At 42.1% G+C, this 23,201-nt stretch overlaps 1 pseudogene; it reads right to left on the bottom strand.

Annotated features, from left to right (window-relative positions):
- Positions 1-424: 424 nt before the first annotated feature.
- Positions 425-20,388, bottom strand: LOC137849151 (ubiquitin carboxyl-terminal hydrolase 42-like; annotated as a pseudogene).
- Between the last annotated feature and the right edge of the window lie 2,813 nt (positions 20,389-23,201).

Here is a 23,201-nt window from a genome sequence, read left to right as displayed (position 1 = left end):
CCATACATAAAATTGCCAAATACATGACATTTTGGATCTGGAGCCAAATCTTTGTGTACATGTCCTCTCCCCGTAGCCCCACGTGCTGACCACCCACCCGAATCTATCATACTGTTGGTCAGAAAGAACAGGGAGCATAGGGGAGGGCAGGGGAGTGGAGGGAAGGGAAAAGAGGGGATGGGAGGGGTGGGGAGCGCTACCATCAATAAAATTGCCAAATACAATGAAGGAGCAGCAGAGCCTGCAACCTCCATTCCCCAACATCCTCCAACCACCCCCCACTGCTCTGTGGGAAATAGGTAGAAGAATCAAGACTGAGGTTTAGCCTGGGATGGAGGTAGTGTGGCGAGGTGGTTTTCTGTTTGGTTGGTTGGTTGGTTGGTTGGTTTTAAAGTTTTTAAATTCTCACGGTCCTACTTTGTGATCAGTTGGCAATAAATTCAATTACTCTTCCCCAAGCCAAGTCTGTTTTGTCCATGAAGCCATCTTCCAGTCCTGAAATAAGAAAGGAAACAGACCTGCAAGCAACTGTTACACAAGTGCAGGAAGAGTGACAAAGGAGGGTTTTGAGGCATGAAGTTACTGCAAGGATGCTCTGCTCTTTCCTCACTTCAGGATGAAAAGCACGGCACTAGTGGGTGGTCTGTGGTGGTAGTTGTTTTTTTGTTGTTTGTTTGTTTGTTTGTTGTTTTGTCAGCTCCACCCCACAGTATTTTGCTTGTTCTACTTGTTTTGGTGTGCCCCCATTCCCTCCCTCAAGGTAAAACATCCCTAGGGGCCATAACTTGACTTGCTGTTAGCAAACAAGACCTTGCAAAAGAGTGAAGTTAACATGGCACCACCTGCACTGATGTATAAATAGTTCAAATATTTTCCCTCACTTTCCTGTAACTTTCCTGTAAATTGCTGGTCAGGAGATAACAAGTGGAGAAATTTAGGATAAGAGAGAGAAAGTTGTGTTTACTATTGCCCTGGAGTTTCTGTTGGTCTGGCCACGGAAATGGAGTACTCAAAATCCTCAGGACACTCAGTTTATACCAGATTTATCCTAAAACTGCAGTATTTCTAGGCCCTTGGGATTCTTATCAATTAAAACATACTTTTTCACGCACAGAAGATGCAAAAAAGTGCGTCTACTGCAGTATGCAGACAGAGCCAGTCCTGTCTCTTGATTCCTTCTGCCTTCTGCCTGAAGAGCAGCAGACAATCGAGTTCTTGTCTTCAGTAGCTACGGCCTTAACCAACTGTGCAGTCTGTCCATTCATACACAGAGGAGGAAAAATAGCGTGGAATAACTCCTCTCCTTTGTGCTAACAGAGGAGGGTACAGCTTCCTCACTCCAACCCCACCGAGGCAAACCAGTCAGCAGTGCACGCCAGAGCCTCCGTCTCTTCCCCGTCTCATGATGTGCAGCTGGATCACTCTCCCTTCTATCCCCAGGATCGCTTTCAGCACAGTCCCAGAAGGGTCAGACTCACAGCTTTAGGACCCATCAGAAGAGGCTTTCACTCTTCTGCCACCACACCCCCTATACACATGCAATTTCACACATGCAAAGAGACACCATGGATTGGGGAGTTGCACAGAGAGGAGACCACACCCGTTTGCCTGCCTGCAGTTTGACACCAGTAGGGAGGTAATTCCCGTCAGGAGTTTCCATAGAGATGACAGAATATGGCCCTAGGCTCCTGCTGCTTCTTTCAGCCCTAATTCTTCAAATCCATAGGAACGGAAGAAACCTTCCCAGCCAAGTGCTGCATATCTTGAAGGTTGGAGAACCCACAGCCTTCTGCTTCATTTCATTTTAAAGATCAATCCCAATGTCACTCCCATAGAAGTAGTGGAAGCCATCTGGCTGGCTTGGCTTTCTCTCCAAAGAAGACCAAATGAGAGTTGGTCACGGGTGAGGATGAGCCCTGACAGTTCCTGCATTTTGGTTCTCCTGCAGCCCACAAAGCTCTCACTGCCTTGCCTGAATTTTAACCCCTTTGGAACCAAATCTACAGATTGTCTCTGTAAATCCAAAACAGCACTTATTCACCATGTGAACAACAAATGCCTGGGATGGTTAACAGCACTTAGGTGCAAAGGTCAGATATATGTAGCTGCATGTTACACATTTTTAGTCTGAATAGCACAATTTATCCTTTGACTCCATTTTGCTGTCACGTGGATATCAATTTGCAATCATTTGGTCTGTCCTCCCTTTGGTGGCTTCCGTGAGAAGAATCTAGAAGCTGCCCCCCGTTAGATAACGGCTCCACTGCTGGCCAGAGCCAAGCCAAGAAACGATGTCGCTTGTTCCTCTGGGAGAGCATATTGAAGAAAGGAGAACAAAAATAACAACAAAAAGCTGTTTCACAGGGAGAAAGAGAGGAGAAGCAGCCCTGCAGCCCCCAAGGTGAGTGCAGCAGGAGGGCAGGAGGCAGCAGCAGTTCCCCTGCGGGCTGTGCAGGGAGAGGCCCCTGGTGGAGCAGGCTGTCCCCCTGCACCCATGGGTCCCCCATGGAGCAGATCTCCACGCTGCAGCGCCCCTGTGGGTGGAGGAGCCCCCGGTGGAGCAGGTGGCTGTGGCCTGGAGGAGTCTGCGGCCTGTGGAGAGCCCCCGCAGGAGCAGGCCCCGGGCCGCAGCTGCAGCCATGGAGAGGAGCCCACGGGGAGCAGGGGCAGAGAGGGACCTTGGAGGAGGGAACTGTATCCTCTTTTTTCATCGGTGCTGAGATTGAGGATCAGGATTTCGTGGTAGGAATTTGTTTAGATGAACCAATTTACATCCATATGGGCTTTGTATGTTTGTTTCACCTTGTCTTGCAGGACCATCTTGGCTGGGTCTGCAGTGTTGTGCAAAAGTGAAGTTTTTCACAATAAAGGGCAGCTTTTTTTTCGGGGAAAAGGCTGAGGTGGCCTTCATCAGAGTCTTGTGACCTGAAAATGCAGAAAATGGGTGCATGGCTGGCTGGATGGGTGGGTGGGAGTTGGGAATTCAGCCTTGGGATCAGAACTGGGACGTTGTTGGGATAGGAAATGATCAGTGGGATGGGAAGTGATGATGGGGATAGGAACTCATTGGGATGGGAAAAATGGGTTTTATTTTTATTGCATTCAATCCACTTTATTGACTGTGTTGTACAGTATGGCGTTGTTTTATTACTATAAAATTATGATGATTATTATTTAATCTTATTAATTAAACAATTTTTATACGTTATTATATTATAAATTATAAATATTAATATTTATTGTATTGTTTTTATTCCTTTTCTACCCTATTAAACTCTCTTTATCCCAGTGCACTGCTTTGGACTTTAGTTTTCCTTCCGAGTCGTTGTGGATTCACTCCAGATGGGGGGACATTAGCGAACGCCTGTGTGCTTCAGATCCAAGGTCACCTTTGCCCTCAACTCAAGATACATGTTTGCATCTGTTGTCGTGAAACAATGTTAACAACATCAACAAAAAAGTTCCCTACTTGCCAGCAGCATCCCTACCTTTGCTGGGGTCTGCTCTGTGCATTTTGAAGACCGTTCCATGCTATTCAGCCCCTTCAGGGGGAAATTGATGGTTCTAGGAAAATGCGTCTTGACCTGATGCAAAGCTGTGACTCAGCACCCTGCAGCCCCCGCAACCCCTGGCATTTTACCTGCAGCCCCTCCAACAACTCTGATGTTCCCTGCATCGACTTCAACCACTGCGGTGGGACCTGAGGCCCCTCAAACCCGTGTCACTCGCCCTGCAGCCCCTCCAGCCCCTGGCATGTTCCCTGCAGCACCTCGAGCCCCTGGCATGTTCCCTGCAGCCACTCCAAGCCTGGCACAGGCCCTACAGCTGGCTGCGGGGACTATCCAGAAATCCGCTCCAGAAATACAGTGATGGCAAGGAGCCCTCCACTTCATTCTTCCTTTTTTTTCTAGCTGGAAGCATTCAGAGTTGTCAACGGAATTGGTTTGGAGGAGTAGGAAAGACAGAATTGCTGGGTTTCTGCTTTCTCCTACATCCTATCAGACCACAACATGACAGTTGTCTTTCTTTTACATACTTTTACACCTGGATCTTTCTCAGTTTTATGAGTGTGGGGTATTCCTTCTTTCTCCCTTTACCTTCCTCCCTCCCGCCCTCCCTCCCTCCCGCCCTTCCTTCCTTCATTCCTTTTGTTCTGTCTGTCTGTCTGTCTGTCTCTCTTTCTCTGGGAGAAAAGCTCTTTTTTCTTTAGGAAGGCTGGGTTTCACTAGAACATTACTAGCCTGTAAGCCTCATGGCATCACCTTCCATCTTGACTGCTAAAACTCCTTGCTCCCTACTATCTTCTTTGCCAAGATACAGCTGTCCACGTTTACTTTTCCTACTTGGCTGGACTGAATTTAAGAAGCTATCTTGCAACTCTTCCTCTTGTTGGACACTTAATCATCACACCAAATGAAAACTATTTGCCTTTCACCTCTTTATTTCAGGCCTTCTTTCCTAGTGGTCATGTAAAACCGGGAAAAAAATAGTCTACCAAGTCGGGTTTTTTTTGGATTTGATGATAAACCTGCAGACTGTTAAGTCATCAAGCACTTCAAGACTGTTTGAAATAATCTCTACATTAATGGAAAAGGAGTACTCCAAACTTCTGCTCGGGAAGAAAATCACGGAAAATGTAAACTTTGATTTTAGATGTTGAATTTGTTGCAGTGAGATCTTCCTCATCGCATGATTCTATTTGGATTTAAACCATAGTATGTATGGACAGACCAAGAGTAGGACAAGAACAGCACAGAGTTCAGCATGAAGCCCATCAGGAGCTCAAGTTTGTATTCTTTGTATTCAAGTTGATCCTTCTCTTGATGGAAGGACCTGCTTTTTGACTCTCCTTCTCTTCACTAGGAGCATGTTCCCTCTTGCTTTGGTAATGCTCTTTCTCAGTGTTTTTAGTCTTGTCCTTTCTACCTTGGCATCTCTCTGCAATAGATGAGGAGGAAAGCTTTTTAGAGCTACATTCAGTGTCACACTTGAGAGAGGAAGTTTGCCGCAATTTCTCACCACGCTCTTTGCCGTACAAAACGTTTTCTTTTGAAATGAGGTCACGTTCTTTTGATCTTCTTGGTTTCGCCATGTCTCCACTGTCATCAAATCGGTACTCTGCGAGGTATTCATCCTTCCCAGTAGATTTCGGAGGGTCCGTGACACTGCACAAAATAAAATCACATTTCTCACTTCTGCTGAAGGACGTGAAGATTAAGAGTAAAACCTTCCAAAGGCAAACAAACAAACAGAAACCTCCGGACTACAGGAACACTCGTAAAGATATGCCATTTAGAAACCTCTCCTGCGATTAGGACACCTTCTCCAGCTCCCAGAGAAAGTGTTTTTTCCCCTCGTGCTTCTGAAGCCATTGCACTAAAAAAGCAAACGCATCTGTCTCCCTCCACATGCTGCTGCTCTGAATAAGAGCCAGAAGGTTCAAAACCACTCGATTTGGTCTCCCAACATAGCCGAAAAAGACACCAGTTGAAACAGAGTTTTCTACCTCTCTCCCACAGATTTACATTCACATATCCTATGACTGCAAAAATAGAAGGCAGGGCTCAGGAGGAACAGCCAGTGTTGGAAATGAAAAAAAGCAGCCTCTTTCTTCAGAGTCTTAAGCCTATGCTACTAAGAAAAACAAAACAAAACAAGAGGAGAGGAGAACAACAGCGGGAAATTTACCTATTCTCCAGGTGTTCAATTGCAAAGCCTCCGCTGGAGGATCAACAGCTGTGAATTGAGCGTGCTTAGGAGAAATCAGATCTACGTCTGAACCACAACTATTTCAGTAGTATCACTAACTTATGTTACTCTGAAGAAGCAGTCAGCACCGTTTCTATGTTAGGAAATAGCTGAACAGAGTCTGTTATTCACAGGAATTATTCAGGCAGGTTTCTTTAGGAAGGCTGGGTTTCACTAGAACATTACTAGCCTGTAAGCCTCATGGCATCACCTTCCATCTTGACTGCTAAACCTCCTTGCTCCCTACTATCTTCTTTGCCAAGATACAGCTGTCCACGTTTACTTTTCCTACTTGGCTGGACTGAATTTAAGAAGGGATCTTGCAACTCTTCCTCTTGTTTGCCACTTAATCATCACACCAAATGAAAACTATTTGCCTTTCACCTCTTTATTTCAGGCCTTCTTTCCTAGTGGTCATTTAAAAACGGAAAGAAAAAGTCCATCAACTTTTTTTTTTAATATTCAGCAGACTCTTAAGTCATCAAGCACTTCAAGACTGTTTGAAATAATCTCTACGTTAATAGAAAAGGAATTCCTCAGACACACTGCGGCCGCTTACCTTTAATACACTCGTTGGATGAGACGGAGCTGTATTTCTTGCTTTCGCCTGCACTGGAAGGCTTCCCTTCCTTGTAAGGTTGTTTACTGCTCTCACTTCTGCATTGCTCACATGAAGAGCCATCTGGAGGATGGGATTCTTCCTTCTTCTCCCGCGTTATCTTCTGGAAACGAGGATCTAAGTGTTCCAAGGAGCCCTTCACTTTCCTGGTGTTTCTCTTTTTTCTTCTTTTTCTTCTCCTTTTTCTGTTTTTTTTTACGCTTGCGATTGGCATTGTCAAAGTGGAGTGCACAGAAACACAAATCATGAAGTCTGAAAGAAACATGCAAGTTTAAAAGAGAAAAAAAGATGTGGCACTTGTTGCCTATATGAAACTTTATTTATTTTACCACAGGTGATGATTTGCAGCATGTCAGCTATTTTGTGGTGCTTTGTGCACACGCAACTTACTTTAGATGTAGCAAACTTAAGCCCTCAGATTGAAGGACCATAGGTCCTGGTTTGTACACAGATCATTAACAATGGCTAGCTCTGGAATACGTGCAAGCAGAAAAAAACTTTTAACCTAATCCAGAATGGTGTACGGATGTGTTTCCAACTATGTGGTCCAAAGCTAGTGCTCTGACACAATTCAGCAATAGCTTTCCTATCTTCACCGATCAACCTAACAACATGATCCCCAGCCAGCTGATGCTATCTAAGTAACTTAGAAACTACCAGAACAAAAAAAAAAAAAAAAAAAAAAAAAAAGAAGAAAATAGAGAAGAAAAAAAAAGGAGAAAAAAAAAAAAGGAGAAAAAAAATAAAGGAGAAAAAAAAAAGGAATACATGAGAAGCACCCAGAAAAGAATTAGGATAAAAAATGCGGAGTATGCTGGAATCCTTGCTTACTTGGAATCCTTCTCTCCATGTTTATCCTTAGACTTCTTTTTCTTCTAGAACTTGTGATATTTTTGCATTTTTTTCACCACCTAAAAGCTCCTTTTCTATCTTTCTGTCTTTCCTTTCTATTTCACTTTCACTACCTTCTGCACGGGTAGATTTTCTTTTTCTGTTTCCTTCTGTTTCATTTTTCTGGCGACAGTTCTCCAAATGAGCTGACACAGGTGGAAGCGCATGTCTTTCACGAGAATGTCTTCCAGAATGTTGCTGAGATACCGAGCAACGATGCAAGTCTGCTCCGGGTGTGCTAAAGCGACGTCCATCTTCATCTCTCAAGAGGGAACCGTGAGGCCATCCACTTTTGTAATGATAATGCTTATGTGACCTGCCGTAGTAAGTTGCAGTCCATTTGTCAAAGGCTGCATCGCCGTGAGAGAACTTTCTCTCTCTACTGTCTCCTGTCGCATGAGGTGAATAGTAATCATTGGAATAGCTACATTTTTCCCATCTCCGTGCTTCATCTCGATAGTATCTTTCTCTGCTCCAACTTCTTTCCCCTTTGGATCGGTAATATCTATTGCTACCTTGTTCTGATCTTCCTCCGCTGCCAGATCTGTACTTTGAATATTTGACTGCTCTTCTGCCATTCTCAGGGCTGCTTCTTTCACCAGGGAAAGATCTGCACCTGCTTCCCTCCCAGTGCTCCTGCTTGTGACACTTTTGCTCAACAACTTCCACGCTCTGAGAACACCTCCTCTTGCTGGAAGGACCTGCTTTTTGACTCTCCTTCTCTTCACTAGGAGCATGTTCCCTCTTGCTTTGGTAATGCTCTTTCTCAGTGTTTATAGTCTTGTCCTTTCTACCTTGGCATCTCTCTGCAATAGATGAGGAGGAAAGCTTTTTAGAGCTACATTCAGTGTCACACTTGAGAGAGGAAGTTTGCCGCAATTTCTCACCATGCTCTTTGCCGTACAAAACGTTTTCTTTTGAAATGAGGTCACGTTCTTTTGATCTTCTTGGTTTCTCCTTGTCTCCACCGTCATCACATTGGTACTGTGCGAGGTATTCATCCTTCCCAGCAGATTTCGTAGGGTCCGCGACACTGCACAAAATAAAATCACATTTCTCACTTCTGCTGAAGGACGTGAAGATTAAGAGTAAAACCTTCCAAAGGCAAACAAACAAACAGAAACCTCCGGACTACAGGAACACTCGTAAAGATATGCCATTTAGAAACCTCTCCTGCGATTAGGACACCTTCTCCAGCTCCCAGAGAAAGTGTTTTTTCCCCTCGTGCTTCTGAAGCCATTGCACTAAAAAAGCAAACGCATCTGTCTCCCTCCACATGCTGCTGCTCTGAATAAGAGCCAGAAGGTTCAAAACCACTCGATTTGGTCTCCCAACATAGCCGAAAAAGACACCAGTTGAAACAGAGTTTTCTACCTCTCTCCCACAGATTTACATTCACATATCCTATGACTGCAAAAATAGAAGGCAGGGCTCAGGAGGAACAGCCAGTGTTGGAAATGAAAAAAAGCAGCCTCTTTCTTCAGAGTCTTAAGCCTATGCTACTAAGAAAAACAAAACAAAACAAGAGGAGAGGAGAACAACAGCGGGAAATTTACCTATTCTCCAGGTGTTCAATTGCAAAGCCTCCGCTGGAGGATCAACAGCTGTGAATTGAGCGTGCTTAGGAGAAATCAGATCTACGTCTGAACCACAACTATTTCAGTAGTATCACTAACTTATGTTACTCTGAAGAAGCAGTCAGCACCGTTTCTATGTTAGGAAATAGCTGAACAGAGTCTGTTATTCACAGGAATTATTTACATTCACATATCCTATGACTGCAAAAATAGAAGGCGGAGCTCCGGAAGAACAGCCAGTGTTGGAAATGAAAAAAAGCAGCCTCTTTCTTGAGAGTCTTAAGCCCTCGCAAAGATATGCCATTTAGAAACCTCTCCTGCGATTAGGACACCTTCTCCAGCTCCCAGAGAAAGTGCTTTTTCCCCTCTTGCTTCTGAAGCCATTGCACTAAAAAAGCAAATGCATCCGTCTCCTTCCACCTGCTGCTCTGAGAAAAAAGGCATAGGGGCGAGCGGGGAACAGCCAGTGTTTCTCCAGACAGTGGAGAAAAATGGAAAAACATTCTATGAAGGAACACAAGTTCTCCTTGAGGCACCAACCTGCATTAGAGTGATATGCTCAGTGCTGATCATTAGTTCTGTTCGTAACGCTGGACATACAGTATGGAATTGTACTAATTTAAATCCTTCCATTAAATACTATTAGTAGACAGATAAAACCGTAACGAACTTCCAAAATGTCTTGTCTTAATCAGACTGTGCTCATTTTACCTCGTTTCCTCTGACAAGCTGTTCAGCTGGCTGGCTGTGAGGGACTCCGTGATGACTTCTCGATTGACTGAAGGCATAGCTCCAGGCATCTGCAATCAAAACGCACAAGTCAGCAGACAAAACAATACTATTTGTAGTAGTACTGAGGACTAGTCTTGTCAGAATTTCTCCATTAAATGGTAAGCAAGACCGTTTTGAGTTGTATGCATTATCTACACTTCAAAGATAACCCCAACTCACCTCCCAAAATCTACTTTATGAAACTTAGGAATTTTTATCTCAGCTGAGCTTAAGTTGACAAGTTCTAATGTAAGCTCAGGTCTGCAAATTCTAATGGGATAATACCACAAAGTCTTACAATCACATTTGTGCTGTGTTTTCTCAGTATTTCACCTGAATTAGGAACACAATAAACACTCCCGAATACATCATAGGTGAGAAATTCTCGATGGAGCGAATCTATGTTTCAAGCAATCCATTTGTTTTAGAAAAGAACATCTCAGAAGGTTTAACAGGTTCAACTCGGCAAGTGGAATCATCAAGTTTCAGTGCGTTTTCTTTCGATTCATTACCTAACCTAATAGCACCATTTAGTGAATTGGTTTTTGGCAGCTCATGCTGGGATCTTCCTTCGTCAGCATTCTGACAGGAAGAACCGGAATGCTGCAATGTACGGACTACCTTTCCAACCAAAATTCCATTAGAGGACATTGCATTGCAATTCCTTTTAAATAAGCCCTTTGACTCCTCCTCAGATTTTCCTGAAGATTCTGCACCGTAAGGGACTGTGTTATCAGAGCTGAGTTTAGGATTTTCATTCACTGTTGGCTCCACAAAAATCTCATCAGAAACTTTTTTGCTTGTTTGCATTTGCTTCATTTGCATTACCGAATTTGTAATTGTGGATGAAGAAACAGCCTGGTAGAGATCTTCATCCTCCGCAGCACTGCTAAGACAGTCAGGCTGTGACACAGTCCGACGAGCAGGCAATTTATTGTGAATACTGGTGGTGATCTTCTGTTTTCTTGACGGATCAGTAATTGAAGGCCTGGTAATTGTCTGGTTTTGAACACAGGCCATCGGTGGCGCTGAAGATGGCCTTTTTAGGGTGACACCAGTGGTCTTTGCGTCCTCTTTTATGGATCCATTTCCATTTAAACGGCTTGAATTCTGTATTTATAAAGAAGAAATGGCAAGATGGATTAACGCAAACACTGCATTTAACATTTTGAAACACAAAACTCTCCTACTGAGTATTTCTACAAATGGTCTTAACACCTACAAAGAAAAACACACTGCCCTTTAAAGATAAATGCAAGTCCAATAAGCGTATTCAATTCCTGCTTTTGGTTTACAGTCGATTGGAATCAAATTAACATCATCTTTGAAAACCAGCCAAACAACTTAACATTACCTGCTGCTGTTCCCAAATATATTTATTTTCCCCTTTAAACATACCCTGAAAAGCCTGAAGTAATTGTTCTGGTGCTCAGGAATAAGACACTTAGTTTTCCCTGTCTTAGCTAAAGTGACGACGATAGGAAAAACAAGTCCTCTTTTAAATGATTCGAGGATTAGTACACTCTGCTTAAATTGTCAGAGCGTAGCTCTCTGTGCTTTAGAAAGCTGTCTTGGAGGTATAAAGTAATGGAGTCGCATGGCTGCACAATTTAGCAGTAACCACTGTTTGAATGACTCTGGCTGTAGCATGAGGGCTGTGGAGAAAGCTGCAGCATGGGAAGGAAAACAAAACTAAGATGCCGAAAACCAAACTAAAAACCCCACACCAAACCCCAAACCCACTAGCAGTTTGGTGCCGTTACCTGCCCTCCCACTTCCCTGAATTACCTTAATCATATGAGAAAGAAGTCGTGGTCCCATAAATCCAGCCTGCTTACTATTAGCCCCCTGCTGACCAGGAGGGAATGAACAGGGATAAGATGGTGCTGCCAAGTAAAACGCACGTTCTCCAAGTGTCAAATCATAGCGCCTTCAGAAAAGAGCAGTGATCGTAGTTTAGTTTTTCTTTCAGCCTACTCTTGGATTAAATCCCATCCTATAATTTTAGAGGAACAGTTCATACGATATGGAAGCCTTCTCTACAGAAGGCTTCGCCAAGACTACAAACTGAAAAGGAGAGAACAGTCTTCCTACTAAGACTATCACTTTCAGAGCAATAATTCATTCTTACACCACAGATGACCTTCATTTCTCTCCTTCTCTAAATTAGCCAGCTACAGGTAACACATAGATAGCAATTTACACAAGTGCTGCAGTTTCAGGCCAAGCAACAAAAGATAATAAATGACACAGAGAATTTCAGGTTAGACAGAACTGAATTAGACAAATAATAATCTTTCCCTGGGATAGCAAGAAAAACACTTGCAAAACAGAAAAATATCAATAACAAGAAAGTAAATCTCTTCTGAACACATGTTAAGATTTGTTATTACCTGATATAAAAAAGTATGTAAGCTTGCTGACCAAGAACTCTCTTAATGTCAGTACGGACTACTTTAGCATCATTCATCTGATACCAAAGTCCATTACCAGCCTGCAAATAAAGACAACCATTTCTTTAGGTGAATTGCACGTGTTCCAAATGAAATCACGGATAGGAACAAAATACACACGTGTCAAATAAAAATATAATGAAATCTTTTTCCCTAGAAACAGTAGCTGCTAGTCACGCTTTCATTGGTTTGCCAGCACAACCTTTACCCTGTTAGAAATGCTGTTGACTTCTACCTTTACATAGCATATATAGTGTCCTGAGTGACAGCTGACACCGTGATGTACCAGCACCGCGTATAAGGCATAGAGCAGTGGTTCTCCCATTGACTGTGACATGTAGGCTCTCAGGTCCAAATACTCTGGATATTTCACCTCCTAAAGAGAGACCAAGAAGATAGAAAAATTATCCCAGAGTACTTCGTGGACTAGCCAGAGAAAAACACTTCCAAAAAACACAGACTAGAATTTATTTCTAGAATATATTTCTAGAAGATATTTCTTGATTCACTACAAATAAGTCTTCCCATAAACAATGTTTAAGACTAGAAGTTGCAGAGAACTGTTTCCTGATGAATCAGCCTTCTCAGAGGAAAGCATATGCTTCTTGTCAAGCGGGAACTTTATTGATATTAAGAGAAAGAATAAGCCATAGTCGTTAGTCTACAATTATTGTCTGAAAATATTAACAACTTTCAGCTTTGGGGGATGTCCCATTACACGATGATATAGTTGCATTACAGTGGTAAATATACCTTGTTGATCTTTCCACCTGTGAAATCTGCAAATCTTTTCAGTGATATTGTGAGAACCTTGGAAGAACGGTGTATGGTAAATCTCTTGGATGCAGGAACCATCTTTTTACACCTTAAAAACAAGCAGAGATAAGTGTTTGAAGGCATCTTCTTTTTTCGCCCCCAAAACAAACTCGTTTTAATGTCTCACGCATGCCTATGCTATTTGAATGACATTTACTTGCATAATAGGTTGGTCTTTTTTCTTTTCATAAACCCATGCACTGCGTGTCAGGTTTGTTAATACAGTGAAGAAGGTAAATTCTCCCAAAACCCCGGGCATAGCAGGAACAGGAATCTCTCACGAAAGGGTATTACCAGGTTGGATGGCAAGGTACCATTTCTTGGTCTACAAAAGTGGCTATTTGAACTCCAATCCTGAATACATTCTTTCAGCTTTCAAGGGAAATACAAATAATGAAAGTGGAACAAGAAAGCCTTGGTCCCCAGGACTAGAAATTGCAAATAATCTCCAACATGGGTCGTCTATCAACATCAAAAATACAACAGAAGCACATGGTCATTCTACAGGAGGGAGACATTTAACAGTAGGAAGTCTTCATGTACTGAGCTTGTCTGGAAAGACACTGAAACTGTCTGCCATCCTTTGAAACACAATAGTTCAGTTTGATACATTGCCCGCTCCAAGGTAGGACCTACAGCGTAAGCAGTGAAAATTAGCCACTAGCCCAGAGAACAACGGAAACTGGGCAGTTTACATCAAGAAAAGTACTGTCGAGAGCTAATAAATAGAAAGAACAAAAGTATCTCTTTTTGAATTCTGATGGCAAAATACGAGCCAGAGAATTGCAAACCCATAGGGAATGCCTCTGAACAAGACTTCCCCCCTCCAAAGAAACAAAAATCCAAGTGTTTTATAAACTTCCACAAAACTCGTAAGTAGATCCAAAGTTTAGAGGTAGTCCAACAGAGTCATGCAACATATAAAACTGACATCTAGGATTAAGACCTAATTCGTCAAAATCTTACTCGCTACATTTATAGCAATTCTCTCCACCCAGCTCTTCAGGTTTCACAAAGAGTTCCAGAGCTCTGGTAACAGATGAAACCGCCTAGAGGAGCGAGAAAGAAGAGCGTAAAGTCACCGTAAATTCGAAATTCCAGAGACGTACTAGTGGTTTATAAGAGAATCTTACTAACATACTCAAGCGATCTACTATGAGCACTGTGAAGAAGGAGGCAGAAAGAGCATGCTCAGCATTGACCTCACCTGGAAGTCATTTGACTTCGGAACAAATACTTTTCCAGTAGCCTAGACAGCATCTATAGTGTGCTTTGTCATCAATACTGGGGACAAATTCATCAGTCTAACAATTAGATGTACATTGGGGTAGAACAACAGAGAAGTATGACAGCATTATAATTTTTGCAGAAAGAGAATTCTTTCCCCTTAAACCCAATGCAAATGTGGAGACTATTTACATGGGTTCCACAGACGGACAAAGTCCAATCCACTTCCTTAGCACCACCAAGCTCTTACGTTTTAACATTATATGTGGTTTGGTTTTTTAAGGTAAACAAGTTTAATTTAGAAAGTTATGCATGTACTTAAACATCATGAATTATATTTAGAAAACATCTTACCTTTATATCCAAAGCGATATCAAGAAATGCCTCATACGTATCCGAAACTGCTTTGCAATTCAAGCACTTCACTGGAAGCAAAATATAAATGCTTAACCTTATGTGAAGGAGACTAACTGTCCAAATTCAAGTTGTTGACAGATACTACTTTAGACAAACTACAGACTGCTTTACTACCGACAAAAGACACAGATCAGTTCTAAGGACAGGAATATTTTTTAAAGTACCTCTCGATCTTAGAAATCCTCCAAATATTTGATGAATGATGGTGGTAGCTTGAGAAGATCTGTCCAATCTGGAAATAAATTATAATCAGACCTCAGAAGATTTAAGGCGCACAGTTAACTCTTCAAAGAGTTTTATGAAAACTAAGGATGATGTAGACTTTCGTTGCTGATAGTAAATAAGGCACTAAAAGGTGCTAGAGATCATTTTTGATAGTAAATAAAGGACTAGAAGGTGCTAGAGAATGTATGAAAGTGAACTTGTTTATGCTTACTCGGTGCTTCCATTCAAGCACGCTTCCTGTATAGCATCAACAGTATAGCGCAAGAACTCGTGTGCGTCTTCTTGACTGCCAAAACGGAAATGTTGTCCTATTCCTAAAGAAGAAGATGATAGTATTCACCTCATTTAAAAATGAAATCATTCTTCTATTTCTAAAATCTCTCTTCTTTCTAGTGTTAAAACCACTTATACACATCAAATAAGTATTTGAAGATTACAAGCTATCGAAAAGAAACACATCTGAAGCCACTTACGACTGAGATTACTGATAACATGCGTAGGCTCGATGGCATCAACAGTGCAACACAGGGCCTGGTTAATGTGAGTCTCCATTGTGCACATCATGCAAAAATCTTGTTCACGACCTGAAGAGTGAAAGAAGAAAGCATCCCAGTCCAGCAAAATATCCATAACTACAAACAAACATCTAAGTAAAATTTAAACTATAGATACGATATCCACTCTCCTTGCTACATTCTATTCTCCCAAGATGCCAATGTCCCAACAGTCTTGTAACATTTCATTTCACACAACTTTACAGAATAAAAATATCCACTAAGCCTGTATTCAAATGCATTTTGTGATGAGAAATCTAAAAGACTACTGCAAAGTCACATTTGTAAAGGCTGACAGGAATGTGAACTCCACAGGCTGAAAAACGTATTACTCTCTAAAATTACTACTAAATGCATTACTGTCCAATGCACTTCATTATTCCCACGAAGCAATAAATGATCCTTTAATAAATACATAAATAAATAAATAAATAAATAAATAAATAAATAAATAATTTCATTAAACAAACATAGTGCATTAATTGCACTCCATATGCTATTCGGAGCCCACTGCTAATACAGTGCTCAAAGCCAGCTTCTACAGGTAAAATCAGGCAAATAAGCTTGTCTCAGAATCACTGCTGTTCTTTCACCTTCAGAGCTGTCCAACAGATTCGAAATACTCTTAGAAAGTACTCACATGACTGGCCGTGCTCGAGAGAAAGCATGTAATTGGCAAGTGGGGGTGTGTAGGTCAAACACTGTAAAGTAGCATTAAGAAAACATGTGTTGCCAAGATTGTACAGGCCAACTCCAACACTTTGTGTTTCTTGCCAATCCATACAAATCTTCTCAGGTGGAAAAAGAATGCTCTGTGGTGGAGCAATTCCATCATTAACGACTGCAAGAAAGTTAAATTTAAAAAGAGATTTTGTTTGTTTGTTTCTAAGGAAGGTATTTAAAAAAATACTATTCTGCAGGAGCACCTAGAGGAGCTAGCTACAATCGCAGCCAGAAAAACTTATTGCAGACAGCTTTAATACCGCCAAATTCAAATTGGCTGGTCAACACAATGTTTTGGGGGAAAAAAAAAAAAAAAAAAAAACTTTCGTCAACCATTTTAATTTTTCTAAGGCAAGGCTAACTGCCATTCTGTTTGTAGTACCTAATGCCAAGTTCCTCTCCATCTATAATCTTTAACCTGATTAACTCAACTACTGTTTTTTTCCTTATTATAACTTAAACCACAAGCTTAGACTTGAAATTATACGGAAAAAAGGTAAAAAGTAGTAACGAGGAATGACGGTATCCCTACAGATACCAGATCTTTTCCTGAGCAATGTTATCATTCAAAAAACGTGTGAAAAATGGAAGCTGTGAATAGCAACAATCAAACACTTTTCTTTGCAAAACGGAAAAGACACGGATAAATCTGTGCATTACAAAAAGCTCCCCATATTTCTCTGTTGACTGTAAATATATCAAAATTAATTTCTGTAACATCAGTCACTTCAGTTGCCTTAGGGGATTCGCTTTTGAAGTCTTTGTTCACACTAGTCCCCTTCTCTATCAGTGCAACAAGTAAGAACTGCATTTTCTACTTTTGCTTTGAAGAAAATGGAGTCGGGATAAAGCTCACACTTACTTAGATCTCTTGGGGCAAAAGCCTTAGATTTTTCAGATGATCTACAGTAAATAGCACCTCCACGTCCTTGGGCCACAGAGACTTGGCTTGAATCTTCTGCAGGCGGTATCTGGCCCCAGTTTGCGGTGCGTGACATCAGTATTTTAGTACTTGGTTTCTTGGATTTGCCAGACCGCCTTGAAGAGGGCTTTTTAGACTTTGAAGATTTGGGCTTCTTAACTACGGTCATCGTTGACATCTGCGACAGAGACAGAAGTTCTGGTTGACGTAAGAATATCAAGAAGCATTCCAAGAAGAAAAGAGTAGCAGAAGTCCTGTCACTTAATCTCAAAGAAACAGCCTTAAGAACTAAATCGCTGGTATGAATGATTTAAAAAGAATCCCCAAACTAAACACACAAAGTGAAAATTTCCATCTAAACTCTATCGGTATTACTTTTAGCTTCTGCAGAACTAGTGGCTGATGCCATTTCTTTCACTTCCGTAGGATTTTAATCCATTCCAACTCTGGAGTCTTTTTAATATAAAAATGTAGAAGACATTCTCTGAGGGGAATCAGTTATTTATTGATTTCCAGAGTTGCACAATTATCTGTTAATTATTACCTATGATCTAATAGATAATTGTTGCAATTATCTATTGCTGGCGTTAGTAATGGAACACTATTACTTCACTGCCTGCGTTTTTCTGTTTCGTGTGCACAAAGGTACCCAGAAGTCACTGCTCCTTTTCTTCTGTCTTTCCAGGGATCGTCCTCTACCTCACTGTCTACTGCACCAATCATGAGGGGGTTGTTGTTATTCTATAATGAGCCTAGCTTTTAAATACACCTTTTCTGGGCGTCACTTTGTGATAGCAAATTAATTTGTGAGGGCTCCTCAGTCTACATCATGTGGTCGCTTTTTCCAGGTGAAAAAGCGGAGCCGTAAGTGGCAGTACACTAAAGCCCTGGCATGTTGAGATCCAAGAAGAGAGATGTTTGGCCCTCCTTCTCACTCCTGGGAACCATATACCTCAAAACCCACAGAGGATGGCCTATATCTCAGAGAAATCTTGGGAAAGGAGAGCATGAAGAGCACGTTTGCAAATTTATTTCTCCCTGGGCTTCTTCTGCTTCTCCAAGAAATACGAGTTTGAATAGAACTTTGGCAGCAGTACTTCTGGTGTTTTACTCCTACCACATTTAAAACTCCTACAAAAAACTGAAACGTTAGACTAAAAAGCAGCTCTTTCCGTTCTGCTTTGTAAAGTTGCACGTTTTCCTCATGCAAAACAACAGGGCAATGTAAGCTAGAAACGGAAATGCTGAATGTAAAACAAAACAAAACAAACCTCAGCCCTCCAGGACAAAAGCCAATAACTGCTACAAAGTCCTTTTTAAAATGCTGATTAGGTTTCAAGGTGATACCGCTTTAAATAAGCATAATTGTGTGTCCGTAGGCAGAAGCTGAATAATGACAGGATGAACTTCTATACTTCATGTTTTGTTACTGTCTTACTGTAGCACACAGGGACTTGTTACCTATAGGGAAACCACTAACCTAATGGAGCGTTTAAAACATAAGCTAGTTTGTTATACCAAAATGACTGAGAGAACAAAGCATAAAGTGCTTTCAGATTTCTAGCACGCCTTGATTGCTATCCATTAAACTTCAGACACGTTAAACAAAACACAGTAAATAAGAAAACTCCTAGTCCCACAGCTGGCAAATTATGTGCAGAGGTTGTAACTAGAACTTTTTTCCCTTGACATTTTACATTTAAGATTGATTTTAAATCCATTCTATACACACTTTCCGTTCCTGAAAAAACAATACGCAAACCTGAAAAATGCATTTACACGAGAAATGAAGTCGTCCTTGTCCGATTGGAAGACTAAGGTGACAGCTCCTGGGCTCAGGGATTTTCAGATAAGCTCTGATCTTCACCAGTGACAGCTCCTTTTTTCGGATTGAAAGAGAAAATGTTTCAGCAACACATTGAAAACACATTTAAGGGACAAGAAACAAAATCAAGACTGCAGTGAGAAGGAGAACAGAAAAACAATACTGGGGAAGAAGAAAGGAAAAGGAAAAGGAAAAGGAAAAGGAAAAGGAAAAGGAAAAGGAAAAGGAAAAGGAAAAGGAAAAGGAAAAGGAAAAGGAAAAGGAAAAGGAAAAGGAAAAGGAAAAGGAAAAGGAAAAGGAAAAGGAAAAGGAAAAAAGGAAAGGCCTTGATCTTTATACTGACCAATGAGATAAGCCTTACACATTTTTAAGTTTATTTTTGACAACTGATTGAGGCGTTACCAGGTATTAAGTACGATTCAAGAGCAAATATTAACACTAGAAAGAAGAAATCCGATCCACCACCACTTTTTCAAAATACATCCATTTCTAACATGGAGATAACGTCTCTCTGACAAGGTAGTAGAAAAACTGTAAATACCGACAGAGCTTCCTCTCCCGATGTTCCATATACATACCGATGCTGTTCCTACACCTACGCTCTGAGCATAAATTTATGTTGACATGAGTATCGGGTGTTACTCCTCTCTTTGTTTGCCTTGAGAGACACACCTCTTGTCCACTGAAAAGTAAACTCAAGATTCCAGATCAGTTAAGACAGTTGCTATCCCCCCATTCAGAGTTCTGCAGCAGCACTGTTCAGATGTGTTTAGCAGTCTCTTTAGAAAACGTTATCACTTAGGACCTGCTTCTCAGTAGGTACACGTTTGGCCTCCGCTTAGCGGAGAGTCAATCCCACCTTAAGCTGTCGTACAAGAGCCCCTTCACGAAACGGACTTGGGCCCTGACATAACTGAGCTTAACCTTTAACCTTGAAGCTTCCTTAAAGAAGGAAGCAGCACCCAGGCCAGGAAATAGAAATTAATTGTCACTTTACCCTGAAACGCAGTGAGCTATTTTGTGCTGGCAGGATTGCTGCCGGGCTGGCCGACGAGGCGGCGGGCAGCTCCCCGGGGCCACAGGGCCTGTCACAGGGAGCCGCTGGGGGTCTCCAAGGTCCGGGAACAGCAGCAACAGCGGCAACAGCGGGGACAGAGGGGACAGCAGCGACAGCAGCAGCCACCTCAGCCAGGGCCGTCTCCACAACCGCCACAACGGCCTCGGAACGCCGCCGAACTCGGAGCTCCAGCGTGACGCCTTTTGAACCTGGCCGCTGGAAGGACCTGCTTTTTGACCCTCCTTCTCTTCACTAGGAGCATGTTCCCTCTTGCTTTGGTAATGCTCTTTCTCAGTGTTTATAGTCTTGTCCTTTCTACCTTGGCATCTCTCTGCAATAGATGAGGAGGAAAGCTTTTTAGAGCTACATTCAGTGTCACACTTGAGAGAGGAAGTTTGCCGCAAGTTCTCACCAGGCTCAGAAGACTCTTTGCCGTACAAAACGTTTTCTTTTGAAATGAGGTCACATTCTTTTGATCTTCTTGGTTTCTCCTTGTCTCCACTGTCATCAAATCGGTACTCTGCGAGGTATTCATCATTCCCAGTAGATTTCGGAGGGTCCGCGACACTGCACAAAATAAAATCACATTTCTCACTTCTGCTGAAGGACGTTAAGATTAAGAGTAAAACCTTCCAAAGGCAAACAAACAAACAAAAACCTCCGGACTACAGGAACACTCGCAAAGATATACCATTTAGAAACCTCTCCTGCGATTAGGACACCTTCTCCAGCTCCCAGAGAAAGTGTTTTTTCCCCTCTTGCTTCTGAAGCCATTGCACTAAAAAAGCAAACGCATCTGTCTCCCTCCACATGCTGCTGCTCTGAGTAAGAGCCAGAAGATTCAAAACCACTCGATTTGGTCTCCCAACATAGCCGAAAAAAACACCAGTTGAAACAGAGTTTTCTACCTCTCTCCCACAAATTTACATTCACATATCCTGTGACTGCAAAAATAGAAGGCGGGGCTCAAAAGGAACAGCCAGTGTTGGAAATGAAAAAAAGCAGCCTCTTTCTTCAGAGTCTTAAGCCTATGCTACTAAGAAAACAAAACAAAACAAAACAAAACAAAACAAAACAAAACAAAACAAAACAAGAGGAGAGGAGAACAACAGCGGGAAATTTACCTATTCTCTAGGTGTTCAATTGCAAAGCCTCCTCTGGAGGATCAACAGCTGTGAATTCAGCGTGCTTAGGAGATATCAGATCTACGTCTGAACCACAACTATTTCAGTAGCATCACTAAATTATATTACTCTGAAGAAGCAGTCAGCACCGTTTCTATGTTAGGAAATAGCTGAACAGAGTCTGTTATTCACAGGAATTATTCAGGCAGGCTTCTTTAGGAAGGCTGGGTTTCACTAGAACATTACTCCGCAAGTCCCTTCTATTCCTTTTCCCCTTAGAATCTGGGGTTGTTTCAGCTAAAAAGGAGGGCAGAAACACTCTCCGTAGGTCTCCACCATGTAGTAAAACAGCGCTGCGTACCTGGTTAACCTCTGCAGCCACCAAAGCATTTCTATTTGCAGCAGTGTCCTGACCCCAGCCTCTTGCTGAGCTCCGTCCTGTGCTGCTCGGATGCTCCCGCTGCTCAGACACGGGGGCTTAGAGAGCCACCGGGCCAGCACAAGCCCCCGAGCTCACTGTCAAACTTCACTTTTGGCATCTTTCACTTCACCAGCGCCGCCGGACGAGGAGCCCAGCAATGCCTGACGCCGCTCCGGGCTCACCTAAACGCGGGGCAGGAAATTCAGATTCAAAGCTGCGAAGGTTTTTCTTAGTGAAAGCATGGAATGAGTGGCCATCCGTGACTAACCTTACAGGAAGGCATTCACTTTGTGAATGCTGCAGTGAGTGAAGACTGAAGGCGTTTTCTGAGTGACCTAAGGAGAGCCCTCCCCGAAAAGCAGGACGTTTTATTGTCTATGTAACATCTCCTTTGAAGGCTCGAGCATGAGATACACCAGGTTTAAAATCTCAAGACACGGATCTGCCACCACAGAAGCAATACATTTCATCTACTAAGCCTAAATACCGTATTTTGCCTCCTCTGTAGGTTTAAAAAAACACGGCCATGCTTGAAGGAATGCATTCTCAGATATTCTACGTATTTACAGTGCTTTAATTAATACCACAGACATGTTGTGCTGTTGAGGGGAATTTGCAATTACATTTTCATTTCCAACCAAACGCAGCCTGACACAAATTGGGAGCAAAAGGAACTAATCATCTGGAAGCCGGGATATGCATTATTCGCCATTTTCTAAGAAAATGACAAAAATATAAAACCCCAGCAGTCTGAGAACGTGAGCACTTAGGTAAAGGCCTGATCAAACAAACGCGCACAACTATGATTTGTCCTTTTAACTCAGCAAAAGTCTGCAAACTGCCATGGTAGCAAATGAGGAGAAGGAGCTGGTATTTACAGAAGTTGCAGCTGAAGATTCAGATAAACCATTCGGGTCGATGCTCCCTTCCTGCAGGTTTAAGCTGCGGTCACATCGCCTATTTCAAACCCTTTTGATTTCTACCAGTCACCCCAGATCCCACCTATTCTGCACGTTTTCCAATCAATGAATTCACTACATGATTTCTGGGGCACAAGAGCAGGCCTGGTGAAGAGGAGCATGCCTGGTGCCATCATTCAATCAAATCAAAAGCGTCCAGGAGAAGCCCGGGGTGTGGTACTCACAGGGAATGTTTGCGAGCGGCCAAGTTCAGCAGAAGAGAATAGGCAGGACTGGAAGCCCAGGGGAACGAGATGCATCTGTTGTTGTAGGCAGCCCCAGCAAAATGTTACAGCTTCACTAGCCTGGGGCATGATTCCCCCCTTCCCTTTTCACAGCCAAGTACAATATTAGCTTGCCTTTTCTTTTTTTTATTATTATTATTATTATTTTTATTTCTTTTTGCCATCGTCAGGCTGAGGCCGGCTGAGAATATTTTGTGTCTAGACTAATAAATGTTTGTGCAGATTTTGCAAGAGCGGCTTATGGGAACAGAATCCACTTTTTGTTTTCTGCTGGAGGAAAAAAAATAAAATAAAAATAAAGGAGGAGCATTAAAAGCAACCAAGCACCCCCGTGCATTTGTTTGAAATTGCATATTACGGTGCTTCTATTTTATGTGCAATCAATACATAATTTGGAAGAAAAAATGCTTTTAAAATTCAGAGCTATCCCTGAGCAGCTAAGGTTCTCTTGGAAACTGAAGGAGGAGTCTGAAATTATTGTTCTTTTGTTTGCCTCCCCCAGTGGGAAAGGCAGCACACAAGTAGAAACCACTGTGCTTTGAGGCGGCATGAATCATTAAGAATAAAGATCCCCCCCCATTTAAACATGAGATATTAAAACTGAATCTAGGACAAAGGTAAACTAAA

This window comes from Anas acuta, unplaced genomic scaffold (assembly GCF_963932015.1).
Source record: "Anas acuta unplaced genomic scaffold, bAnaAcu1.1 SCAFFOLD_67, whole genome shotgun sequence".
Taxonomy (NCBI): domain Eukaryota; kingdom Metazoa; phylum Chordata; class Aves; order Anseriformes; family Anatidae; genus Anas; species Anas acuta.
Note: the sequence above shows the minus strand (reverse complement) of the source record. Positions and strands in the feature narration are given on the sequence as shown.